This window comes from Mytilus trossulus, unplaced genomic scaffold, assembly GCF_036588685.1.
Source record: "Mytilus trossulus isolate FHL-02 unplaced genomic scaffold, PNRI_Mtr1.1.1.hap1 h1tg000158l__unscaffolded, whole genome shotgun sequence".
Lineage (NCBI taxonomy): Eukaryota > Metazoa > Mollusca > Bivalvia > Mytilida > Mytilidae > Mytilus > Mytilus trossulus.
This window is the reverse complement of record NW_026963304.1, coordinates 3,629,573-3,643,727: the sequence shown is the minus strand read 5'-3', so window position 1 is coordinate 3,643,727 and position 14,155 is coordinate 3,629,573.

Here is a 14,155-nt window from a genome sequence, read left to right as displayed (position 1 = left end):
GAGAGCCCCCCTTTTAGGCAGTCGGTGGATCCGCCACTGCTTGTAAACTATGGCTATTTACATATATGTAGTATGACATGTGTATATTTTACTGTTGTTTGGAACGAGGACCACCACTGCACCAGCTGGGACCAGCATTTCAACCTGCACGTCTTATTTTAACATACTTTTTTGTGTATTCAAAACATATTGGATATATCTTCGAGTATGTTTGACAAAAACCGTCTATTTTTACCATTTTTCACAATTGTTACTACAGGAAACATACTTTGACAGGCGGCGGGAAACTATCTACTATGCCTAATATACAACTCGTTTCAGGACTTGTTTCCGGAAATTTTTGTGATATGATTTTTTTTAAAGTAAGACAGGTTGCAGTCGTACTGGTTGATCCAGGGGAACGTACAGGGCGTACGCTACACTTTGATCGTCAAAACAGTTTCACATTGTTCTCAAGTTTTATATGATTATAAAAACGTCTGACGTCACAAAGGAAAAGTGATTGTTGTATTGTACGTCAATAGTCCAAGTGTCGCAGATTCCAAAATAGATAAAAGGTCTGTTTCTATTCATCGGTAGTAGATAGATTTCGTTTTCTGAAATAACGCCGCCCTCTCGTTTGAAAAATCCTAGACCCGCCCTGAGTCTTGTATATTGACTGACTCCATAGTCTTATATGGTAAATATGACAAAAATGCTGCATAGAAACAATTTCGTAATGGGACATTCCATTTAATATATGAAAAGACGGGGGGATTATATCTTGTCAAAGACCCCTTAAGAAAAATTTCAGGCAAATTTCAATCTCTCACGTGCTTTGTTTTCATTGGCGGATCCAGGGGGGGTCCGGGGGTTGGAACCCCCCTTGTGTTGGCCGATCACAGCATTTGAATGGGAGCATATAGTTGGAACCCCCCCCCCCCCCCCCTTTTACTCTGTGTTGGGAACCCCCCCTTTTTAAAATGGTCGGATCCGCCACTGGTTTTAAACCCCTCAGATGCCAAATTGTGCCAGCATTTCCTCAATTTTACACATTAAGACAACAAAAGACCCATCAGAAACCAAAATGGGCACCCTACAGATATATTTTGAGCCAATCAGGCCTAAGAAATGGCTTTTGATATCCTCAGAAAAAAAAACATCCTCCCCTTTTGAGATACATGTATATTAAATGACTCTGAATTTTCCAATGTACTAGTGTCATAGAGTCATTTTATACCTACTTCACTAGCTGTGTTTGTTATAACTGTTTTCAGGTGAGTCAAGTATTTTATTTATTCAAAGTTAATATGTTTCTTTCATTATTTTATTCAATTGAATCGTGAAACCTCGTAAAGTTTCGTTTCCATTTTATTTAGTAAAGTTGAAGTTAAATAGCTATAAGTTCTGCAAGTAAAGAAGTTAAGATCAAACTGTTGTTGCTCGATCAGTGTAAATAAATGTATATATGTTCAAAAAAAGGTTGGTTTATTCTTCACAAACTTTCTGTACTCAAGGGTATTTCTAAACGCGTTATAGAATTTAGTTTTACGCTCGCATGTTGGAAATGATAATTTTAACTTATCGCTTGTTCATACTTAATACGATTTAAGGTCAGTTCCGCAAGGGTAAGATGTTGATTATTTTAATAAACGCGTTATGCGTAATTTTCACATGTGTAGGTTAATTTGATAAGTAATTATTTACTGTAAACTATTCTTGTCGTTTAGCCCTATATCATATCACCTAACGAGTCACGATTTTTTTTTATAAAAGCAAGCATGTATATTTAAAAAGCTAGTTTCCCCATTTCACATGATTCTGTTTTCATATTCATAATATTTGAATATTCACGATTAGTATCGTAATGCTAGGTTTGTCTCGAGTTTGAATATTTCTCAACCAATGCTCATTGTCGGAATTGATTTTTTTGTGGTTAATAGGTTTTATGAAGTTTACGTTTTTACAAGCGCAATAAATGCTCTACCATGATAATAATTCGACAGATAAAAGTTTATACATGCTCATTGTTGAGATATTATGTATTCAATATTGTATGCTGTGAAGCACGTGCTTTATGCTCCGTTAGGTTCAAATATTAGGTCTCGCATTATGCTCATATATACACAGTCTATGGAAGAAACGAATCGACAAAAACTTTTTTTTATATCACATAGCGATATTGTCTAATATCAATTGTAAATATGCAGACATTCCATGCGGGAAATGTTGTTTTCGGCAAAGAAAGAGTAAGAAAATATTAATTTTAAAACGTATTAATCAAATATAAACAACAATTGAGTCTAAATATACATTCAGAAGTTAGTTAGAAGCAAACGTTTCTGTCCGTGTAAAATTTGAAGTGCTGTGTTTTTCTTATATACATAAATATACAAATGCTATTATTTCTAATATCAATGCGATATTTTTAAAAAATCATAGCGGTCTTTTTCTTATATCAATATTAGTACTTATTAGTATTACTATTTGACTGCTGTACCCATATTTTGACAATTATTAACTTCATAAAACCTATTAACCAAATTAATCGAAGTATCAAAAATTATTGTTCACATATATACAATATTTAGCAAGTTTTATAATGGACGCACCAAAATAACATATATCTGATATGCTCGCAACGCACGCATGGAAGGCTTTCTTTATTGAAAACAATAAAACTAACTTGTGACAGAGATGAATCATACTGTCCTCGTTCAGATTGATTCGACAATATCTGACCTGTACTTTTGAATCTCCTTTTTGTATACAAACTAGAACACACCCGCGTAAGCGCGGGCATATACAGCTTGTGAACTGTTGTAGGATGATTTTTTGTAAAAGATATTATGTATGGAGAATTTTATAAAAGGTATCAAAAGCCCTCTCCCTTTTTCCAAAGTCCGATATTTGTTTCCTTTCTGTTAAATTCAATTATTTTCGTGCTTCTGGCCTCAGACCACAATTATTCTTCTCCTTTGCTACAATGCTTCTTTTAGTAAAACTCAAATCAAATTGAACCGCTTCAAACATGAAATACATGTAACTGCTTATATATATAGACCATTATTAGTCTAATAAAATATGCTTATAGGACAACCCATCAGTGCCTTTTCTTTTGAGAGCCTTATTAACATACCAATGGTAGGATATGAATCATGTATAAATGACTAAGACCGACTTAGACTAATTTGAGGGGTGGTCGGAGGGGTCCTGATCCCGAAATTCCGGGCTTAAAATCATAAAATCCCGAAATGCAGAATTTAAAGAAATTCATATCCCGAAATCCCGAAATCCCGAAATAGAAAAACATATTCCCAGATTCCGTAAGGATCAATCCCCAAATCCCGAGCTTAAAAACACCCGATCCCGACGGCCCGAAAAAGGTCTAGCCTCCCTCTAATCTCTACCTTACTTTCATTTTTGCCAAATCACTAACTAAATTTCCCTTTCAACCATAAGTTTTTATGCCCCATTTATGAGCATTATGTTTTCTAGTCTGTGCATCCGTGCGTTCTTTCTTTCGTTCGGTCGTCCGTCCGTCCGTTTGTCCGTCTGTCCCGCTTCAGGTTAAAGTTTTTGGTCGAGGTAGTTTTAGATGTTCATCTCCAAGTTGAGCATGTTTTACTTATTAATATATATGCAAGTGGTATGACCCCTTAAATAGTAAACATTTCAAAGAAAACAGTAGACAGAATCAGGGACTTTCTATACTAACATAGAAAGTCCCTGACAGAATACAGAGAGTCTCTATATATTAAAGTAGTATAATCGTAGTTTACTTGAGATAAACGGCGAAAATAATTCTCCTCTCTAAGAGGTATAATTGTGGTTCTTGCGATCTAAACACCATGACATGAAACGCGAAAAATAATTGTCCTCTCTAAGGAGGTATAATAGTTGTGATTCTTGCGATCTAAACACCATGATATGGAAAACGCTCTGAATGGCTTATTTATTTTTCATTTTTGTTATCTATCATACGATTGGTTGAACTTGTGTCACATGTTTTACTTATTTTAATATATACGCAACTGGTATGACCCCTTAGATAGTAAACGTTAACATTTCAAATAAAACAGTAGACAGAATACAGAGAGTCTCTATATATTGAAGTAGTATAATCGTAGTTTACATGTAGATAAACGCAAAAAATAATTGTCCTCTATAAGGAGGTATAATAGTTGTGATTCTTGCGATCTAAACACCATGATATTGAGAACGCTCTGATTGGCTTCTTTTTTTTCCATTTTTGTTATCAATCATACGATTGGTTGTATGTGTGCATGGTTTAAACCGGAAGTCTATCTATGACAGTCACTAAAATTCAGTCTGATGACGGAATCAATATCCGGACTCCGTTTTTGTCGTTTTTCTCCAAAAAATAACTCAATCTGAATAATCATAAGAATTGATGACAAATGCGACTATGCATGTTACCTATAGAACACAGAGGCATGATGATTAATTTATCGTGGAAGGAAGAGAAGCGACACACAAAATGAGGTCTTCTCGTTTAATAGTATAGATTAGACCGTTGGTTTTCCTGTCTGAATGGTTTAACACTAGTAATGTTTTTGTTCCTATATAGCGTGGTGTTCGCTGTGAGCCAAGGCTCCGTGTTTAATGCCCTACTTTGATCTATGATGGTTTACTTGAAACAAATCATTACTTTTATGGAAAGTTGTCTAATTCGAACTCATGCATCATCTTCTTATGTTTATAAATCTTTAAAATTTCCCCTTATAAACAACTGCTTTCCAGTCCTCCAAAAACTTCATTTGGGTGCTGAATCTTTTGTGAAGTGAAATATCAACTAGCACAATTCTAAAGCTTTAACGGTAACGACAGTTATGATGGTTCAAGAACGATTACGTCAATAAAATGACCAAATAAACAGCACTGAACGATCTAAATTGATTAATAAAGAAAAGATACGGATTGTTATTTTGCACTAAGAAATGTTCGCGTATTTATACGATCGGTTTCTAGTCAAAAACGAAAGTCAAATCTCTGTGGCAACAATACATCGGAATGCCCTCACGGTCATCGCGATGTAAAAGAGCGTCCTTGTGGCGAGCTGATTATGTTCATAGAGATATCGATTTACCAACAGGAAAAGTCTTTGATATCCAAAAAGAACTGTTTTCCTTGTCAATATTTTTTTTCTATGTTAATAATAAACACATTTTCTGTTTGACAAGATTTTTGATTTTCGTTGTATCTGGAGTTGTTCAATTTATAGTCTGAGGCTACTCAGATGGTATTTTGAAAGTTCGGAAAATAAGCATTAATTTTGTACATTTTAATTTGTATGGAATATTTATTTTACCATTTGAATATTCATTGTTATTTGGAGCTGTATTGGATTGGATTGTTTGAATGAATGTTTTTTTTTTAATCTTTTTAGTAATGACATTTTTTGTCTATTTCGATATTACCCATGTAGAAAGGCTATAGCAGTGTGACCTCAATGGTAGATTCAGCCGTTTTCAAAGGGGGTTAACCCAGGTCAAAAGGGGGGTCCAACCATATGTACCCATTCAAATGCATTGATCGGCCAAAAAAAGGGAGTTTCCAACCGCCGGAACCACCCCCACTTTTGGATCCACCACTGGACCTATATTAGAATCTAATAGGTCGGTAGACTATTTACAACCGCATTTAAATTCCGCAATTAAATCATTACTTGAGATTCACCTCAATCGAGCTTATACATGAAACTCACGTGAAAATGTTCATGTGAATTTCACAGGAATTGAGATTCACGTGAAATTGATGTGAAATTTTTCACATGAATTTCACGTGAAATTTACAACAACAAAATTTGATGTTTTTCGTGATTTTAATTAAATTTGAAAAATGTATATGTTATTTGAATTTCTCTATTTTAAATATTCATAAATTCATAAAAAAAAAATTATGTGCTTTTCATGTGAAATTCACATGAGTTTCACATGAGAATCACGTGAAACTCACAAAAACTGTTTTCACGTGAGTTTCACGTATAAGCTCGTTTGAGGTGAAATTAATGTGAATTTCACGTGAGATTCACATGAATTTAAATTCACGTGAAATTGATGTGAGTGAAATTTGCCTGTGTAGGTGATTTTGGCTTAGCAAATAATTGAATTCATCTCAATTGCATTCCACTAAATTTGCTACGTGACATTTATTGAATGTGTACATCTACAAATGATAAATCGTGCATTATGATGCATTTATTCAACAATTCAATTTTCTTGTTTAAATACACCTTGCTTGTTATTAAATGAAATAATTCATGGAAATTATACAACAGACGTATGTCGTGTAAAATATCACCCTGTTTGAAGAAAATAGTCATTACTTTATACCAAGAAATCTGCCTTTCTTCGTACAAATGCTAACATTCTTCTGAAATTTCCCACAATGCAACTCGTTGATATAAGACAATATCGCTCGTTGATATAAGAAAATGTTTTATCGCATCGCTTCTTCCATAGACTGATACATTTAAGAGTTAGTCCGCATCTTGCTCATATATTCGAATGCTAAATAAGCTTTTATTTATAATAATATTGTAAGCATACGTGTTCGTCAGTTTAAATGCATATGCTCATGCATTTACGTAAAGTTTGTATACTATAGATATTATTTGATCATTTATATTGGAAAATTATATGAATTATATGTTTTTTTTATTTGCATTATATGCTATTATATTGTTATTAATTATTAGACTTTCTCATGCGCTTTTGAAGATAAAAGATCTAATACCTACTTCACTGTTTTTGTTATAACTATTTTCAGGCTCTTACTCATCTCCCTAAGTCCGTAAGGTGTGCTGTTGATTAAGTCCAACCATAACAGTCAAACAACAGACCATATAACTCAGAAATCCAAGTCTGATACTAGTACTAAATGTGATCATGTGAACAGTTTTCTTGAAAGAAAACAAAAAATGTTGCATTCAAAAAATCATTTGCTTAAGAATTGAATGCTTCTTTTTGTAACTTTATTGGGGTGTACAAGCGTTGACCGAAGTACAATTTGTATGAAGCGCGGAAGCCAAACAGAATAAAGTATCATAATGAAACATACATCTAATGTAATTATGTTACAGAAATGCAAAAAAAATAAATAATTCAAGCAATTAGAAGAAAACAAAAAATAAGGGATTTTTAAATAAGGAGGAGGGCATAAAAAATGTCCTGTCTATAAGTTCAATGACACTCTGGAAAGCGTCTGCTACTAAAAATAGTACTCTAGATAGATGCTAATTTTCCGTCTTTACTACGCATACTATGTCATGTCAATGTTGTTTACTTTTTTAAATATTTTTTTTTAATGAACAATGTTTAACTATACCTCAAAAAATGACGAATGATTTGTGCATAAATTGTTGTTTTAGTGTAGGTGTTGTCATCCAGAGGAAATAAATCAATAAAAGAGAGGCGAAATATACAAGAGGGACATTCAAACTCATAAGCAGAAAACAAACTGACAAATCCACGGCTAAAAAAGAAAAAGACAAACAGGCAAATAATAGTAAACAAGAAACAACATAGAAAACTAAAGACTGAGCAACCCCATAAAATTGAGGTTGAAATCAGGTGTTTCCGAAGGGTAAACAGATCCTGCTCCACATTTGGCATCCGTCATGTAGCTCATGTTAGTACACATCTGGTAATAAGTCTAATTTGGTAGGTCACATTCAGAAAAATAATTTATATCTAGGCCACATGACTGGATCCTTCAAATGTTATAATCAATGGTATGTTTGCGTGTCCAATGAATAAGGAAGTTATGTTTAATTCTTGTTAGGTGGTCCTTTAAATAGGTTTAACTTTGACAGTAATGTACGCTACCTTTTGATAGAGTACTGATACCTAGGTTCGTTACGCAACAGTTCGTGTGAGCCTTTTGTATGACTGGTTCGACCCAAAGCAAGGGTTCGTGTGAGCCTTTTGTACGATTGGTTCGATCCAAAGTAAGGGTTCGTGTGAGTCTTTTGTACGATTGGTTCGATCCAAAGCAAGGGATTGTGTGAGCCTTTTGTACGATTAGTTCGATCCAAAGCAAGGATTCGTGTAAGCCTTTTGTACGATTTGTAAGATCCAAAGCAAGGGTTCATGTGAGCCTTTTGTACGATTGGTTTGATCCAAAGCAAGGGTTCATGTGAGCCTTTTGTACGATTGGTTTGATCCAAAGCAAGGGTTCGTGTGAGCCTTTTGTACGATTTGTAAGATCCAAAGCAAGGGTTCATGTAAGCCAATTTTACGATTGGTTTGGTCCAAATCAAGGGTTCGTGTGAGCCTTTTGTACGATTTGTTAGATCCAAAGCAAGGGTTCATGTAAGCCTTTTGTACGATTTGTTCGATCCAAAGCAATTGTTCTTGTGAGCCTTTTGTACGATTTGTTAGATTCAAAGCAAGTGCTAATTTGCTACGACATCTTAATTCCTGTCTGTCAGGTCAAAGAGTATAAGTAAAATATGGATAGTTTTTGTTTGAACTTTTCAATCGAAATAACAAAAATGAAATACAAATATGCAGGTTTTCGTACATGAACTTAATTTGCTTGCTTTTTATGTGGAGTGGTACTGATAATAAGTCATCAAAGGCCAAATAAATTAAACGTTTATATCAAACTTATAGCTCTGGTTTTATAAAAGTTGAAACCATTCATATCATATATAAACATATACCATAAACATTATTTTCAGCATTCATATGTATGTAATAGTTGCCGCTGTACTACATTAAGCGCCCATCTATCTATTTGCAGGTGTCGGAATTTTGAAAATTGAAAATTCTTCTCAAATTAAAGTTGATATCAGCGATAAACTTAATAAAATTGTTCGCGCTTCGACAAAACAACCACACCCACTTTTAAAGTTAAATGGTTGCTCCCTTATAGACAACGTTTGGACTGGTTATCATATACGTGCATTGTAGCTCCATTATGGGTCCTAGATCAAACACTGTTTTTAAATAGTAAATAAAAGGAAAGGGATTTTTATGTAATAAGGGATATTTTTGTTCCGTTTTACATTTTGTTATTTGAACATTTTTAAATTATCGTACGACAATCGACTTTTAGCAAACTAAAAGAACACAGGTACATCCAGTCAGAAAGGGGCGTGTAAAGAGAGGGAACAGTGTCAGCTGCATGATGGATTTTTCCATATTTGGCCGTACACCAATGTTGCTCTCGAAAAACCAATACAATGTAAAACGCTGAATTTTAAGTAAAGAAATCAACAACGGAACGCTGAAAACTGAAATTGAAAGTCAAGAAAAATAAGAACCGAAAACAATTGAAGAGGTGTTTGGTCAAAGTGAAGTTAAAACATATCAAAGTCCATCTATAAGGGCTACTTTGTCCGAGGGAGTTGAATCCTAAGTTTCTTCGTAATTTGTACGTAAACAACCTATTTTAAATTATCGATTTTTTTTTGCCAGTGACGCATATTTCATGAATGTTCCGAAATAAATTAGCAATAAATACAACAGGGAGAGAGTGTGCATAATGAAGACATAACCTTGCAATCAGTTTCATGAATTGAGGTCTGGAGCTGGCGTATGGCAGTAACTGCTAGCTTTATATATAGTAGTTGTTTGTTAATTTATTAGGTCTTTCCACCTTTCCTGGTGGATTTGTTCTGATTATTATTTTTTTTTTTTTTTCTTCCGCCTAATTTTTTTCTTTCGGTGTAAAAATGTTTCACAAGATGTCGCTTACTTTTTTGGTATATGATATCATACAGTCTATACGCATTTGAAACTGACCCTGTTTAACCGAACACTTTTCTTGGTAAGAGTTATCTCCCAAAACACTGTTTTTCTTGTTATCAGATCTCCTCCGCAACCGTAAAAGAAAGAGACAAATTTATTTTTCCAAATTGCTCGTTATATCCTCAGGATGTTAGTTTTTATTTTGACCGAAGCTTTACGAAGACTCCATATGAGAGTTATTTCCCCTTTTATATTGAAATAAATGAAATAAATTTGCAACTGGAAAACCATAAGTGATAGAGGCCTAGGGTCTTTTGATTTGAGGCCCTTGGTCAAAAAGTATGAAAATGAGGTCAAGGTCATAGGTCAAGGTCATGTTCATTTTTTTGATTTTGGCTTGTTATCTCTTATTTTCAGAAATCATACAAGATATCGACAAAATATTTTCAGACAATTGTTAGTTGCGACATGTCGTAACATGTAAATTTTACTTAAAAGGGTACGTAACATTTAATGCGAGTTTTGCCCCCTTTTATATCTAATATTAGTTGTATGGTAATATAACTCATCAACGAGGGTTTGGATGGGGTTAAATGATTAGAGAATAATGCCCTTAAAAAATGAAAATTAGAGAATAACGGGCAAAAAAAATAAAGATTAGAGAAATGCGTGGTCTAAAAATATAATGAATATTGAATGATTAATAAAAGAAAACGCTGAAAATTAACTGTTAACAGAATTTTCCCTTCTTAAAATTTAAAGAAATTATCAAAATTATCATTGTAAAAATATGATAAAAGTGAAAACAAACTTGGTAAACCTTTTTTGGTTTCGTGATAACAGACTATAGGATTCAGTCAATGTGAACTGGTTTCCGATACTTCTACCGGACTTTTAATTTAGTGGCGGATCCAGAGGGGGTGTGGAGGGCGTACGCTCCCCCCCCCCCCCCCCCCCCGACTTTTGCTTGGACTTTTTTTTTTTTTTTTTAAATGATTAATCAGACTAGACTTCGTGAACATGGTCACTGGTATTAAAGAGATAATCGTAACTGCAATTACGATTATCCCAATATGGCGACGGCAGATATAGGTAAAAGTCTACAGTCATTTTTCTCAAATGTAACATGTTTTTGTCACTAGTTACTCAGCTGCAAGGTTTTTCTATACCATTACATCATATTTGAATCGTAACGGTGCACTGGAAATTTCTAAGCGCTTTGAAAATTGCCGTTGAAAAATTCGGGATGATAATCGTAACTCGGAAAAAAGATAATCGTAATTATGGTAGTAAAAAATGCTAAGATAATCGTAACTAGATAGTGTTTTATTGATATTGACACTAAAAACATGTATCTGATAGCACATGATGAAATAATGGTGATGAATTAATCACGTTTCAACATCTTATGACATATCTTTTTTGTGCATATATTATTAATGGTTCTAATGAAAACCGCTACATACTATTATATCATAAAATTGGAAGGGTGAACAAGTTCAAGAAATTTGGATATCGGAAAAACACGAACTATGTTAAAATACAGAAAACTCCACACAACTAGGAATGTCACAACATATTGGAATGAGCGAAGAGGCAATTTTGAAGGAAGTTATGATATATGGCAATACTTGTCAGGGGAAACGCATGTGTCACCCTACATCAGATTTGTGATTAATAAAATTGAGAATGGAAATGGGGAATGTTTCAAAGAGACAACAACACGACCATAGAAAAAACAACAGCAGAAGGTGGCCAACAGGTCTTCAATGTCGCGATAAATTCCCGCACCCGGAGGCGTCCTTCACCTGGCCCTAAGACTGTTAAAGAACATTGATTTATCCTGAATAAAAACATAGTAAATATAGTAAATATTGTTTTAAATCATTTAATGCAGGTGGCTATATGTGCTATTTCTTCCCCCGGGAAGCGACTGCTGGTTCAATTCTAGCCCATACTCTTTATGCCATAATGAAGTAGGAAAGACGTTTAGTATTCGCCAGAAACAGTTTGACGAGAAATTAAGAACAACAGTTTTGCACTTTTGGGATATGGGATAATACTAATCCCCCTCCATTTTCTCCCAAAAAAACCCACCTTAAACGCACACATAACATTTGAAAACAATTAGAATATCTACTTACCACAATACCTGACCCGACAGCTGCTTCATTGTCAATATCTTGAACAGGTACATGTATATATTAAAAGGTTATGCATATTGTTGTCTGTTATAAGGGCATTTTTCAATTAAAGTGTGAATTTCATACCTAATAGAAATGAAAAATCAACTTGTCGAAATTTTTATTTCTAGAGTTATCTTGAATACCTCTATTGTAGACCTGTTTGTAAATAAAAAGTGCAATCTTAAATACTCTTTGAAATGATATCATTTTCATAATGTATGAACTGTTTCGTAGGGGACATTTGTCCACTACGAAACTGCTTTTAAACGCACATCTTATTGCATTTAAATGTCTCCTATAGACATTCCAGTTTGTTTTAATTTATAAACTAGAAAGATCTCATTTTTTTCTGAATGTGAGAATCATTTTTTATCGATAAATATTAGACAGTACTTCACATATGAACGTACAACGTATGTTACGTAGTGGACATTTTGATGAGTGTCGTAGTGGACACAACCGTTTCGATCGTAGTGGACAAAAAGTTTCGTAGTTGACATCAACCCTATTCTATGTTGATAACATACTGAAAATTACATGAAACTAACCCTTGTTATTTGTTTTGAACGAATAGAATTGAAAAAATAAAAATCTCCAATACTTGTTTCGTAGGTGACCGTTTTGTGGTGGACATATTTACATGTTGGTTTTTTTTCCACAATCTCTATATTGCAATAGTAACAAGAATGATTATATTCATCAAAACACGTACAAAGCTGTATTATAATTTTAAAACCAGATACTGAAGGAGATTTGAACCGTTTCGAAGTGATCACTCTGGTCCATTTGATGTGCTCATTAAAACATCATTTCGTTTGTAAGACCCTTATGTTGATATCTCTTGCAAACATTGAGCATGGGTGTTGAATAGGGCGTCTAGAGAAATGCCATTTTGGTTATTTTGAATCATTCAGGAATCAATAGCTTATTAGTCCCTCTAAAATAGTATGTTTCTTTGCTTAAAAAATGTTAAATCTAATTCCATGTACTGACTGCACAAAAAATTACTTGTAAAGATCAAACACATTTTTTTTAAAAGTGGCTGGGACAAGAAATAACGGTTTTGTAGAAAAACGCAAATAAATTGAGAGATATATAAGTAAATTTGTCTTAGATATTTACTTGTAAGTTTCTTCATTTATTTTTATTTTCCGTTAATGTCATCAATTAACTGACGCGTTCTATTTGAAAAAGAGAATATCTATTTTATTCTCTTTTTAGTGTGGTTTCAAATTCGGTAAACAAAAAGATTGTCAACGTTTATTGTAAAAACATCTTTATTTGAAGAAGGCAAGGCGATTCAGTTGCTAAAAATTAGTGAACATTTCTCCAGAATTACACCGGATGTTAACTTTATACTCATGCAGCAACAAAGAATGATGAAAGTCCTTGCTTATAACATACATTAAAATGTAAACATTGAAATTATTCCTCATCTATGATCATAATACATTTAGAAAAAAATGAAACTGGGGAAATATCCCCGGAATAAAAAGACCTTTAGACTGGGCAAATATCTCCAGAACAAAGACCTTCAGACTGGGGAAATATCCCCACTTTTCTTCAAACATAATTATAAGTTTAAGAAGTGTGTGTTAGTAACTGTAATTAACATCATGAATAAAGTGGGGAAATATCCCCAAATCAAATATGACTTTCAATATGGTGATAAAAGAATACGAAATGGGGAAATTTCCCCATTAAATTACAAGTAGTGGGAAAACATCCATACAGAAAGACAACACATACGTGAACACTAAACAATATTGGGGAAATTTCCCCACATGAAAATAATCTTTAAAACAGGGTGTGAAATAAACAATAAACACGGAATGGCGAAATGTCCCCATTATGTGTATTAATCCATTTCTACAGCATTTTGCAAAGATTTACTTTCTGTCTAAAAACGCCAATCTTGAATATAAAAATGACGACCATTTATCAGGTGAAGCTTGGACAAGCAGTGTGATTCTCAATGCACTTTTCGACTGAGTTTTCTTTTTTTATTGCAAACAAGTCAAGCTAGTGAAAATACTGCTTTAAATCATTTTGCAAAGTTAGATAGCGGGCCTTAGATTTGGAGGTCATAACTAACACTAGCTAATGTATATGTACAAGACTTTAAAAGACTTTGAAACATTCAAATGCGAAATAAAAGATGAATCTCGGTGATTATGTTGGCTTTGCACTATGCAGCGGGAAATAAATATGCATATTCAGGACAAGAACAAGTTAATGTAACATGAGAAATAACTTTACTTTTCACTTGAA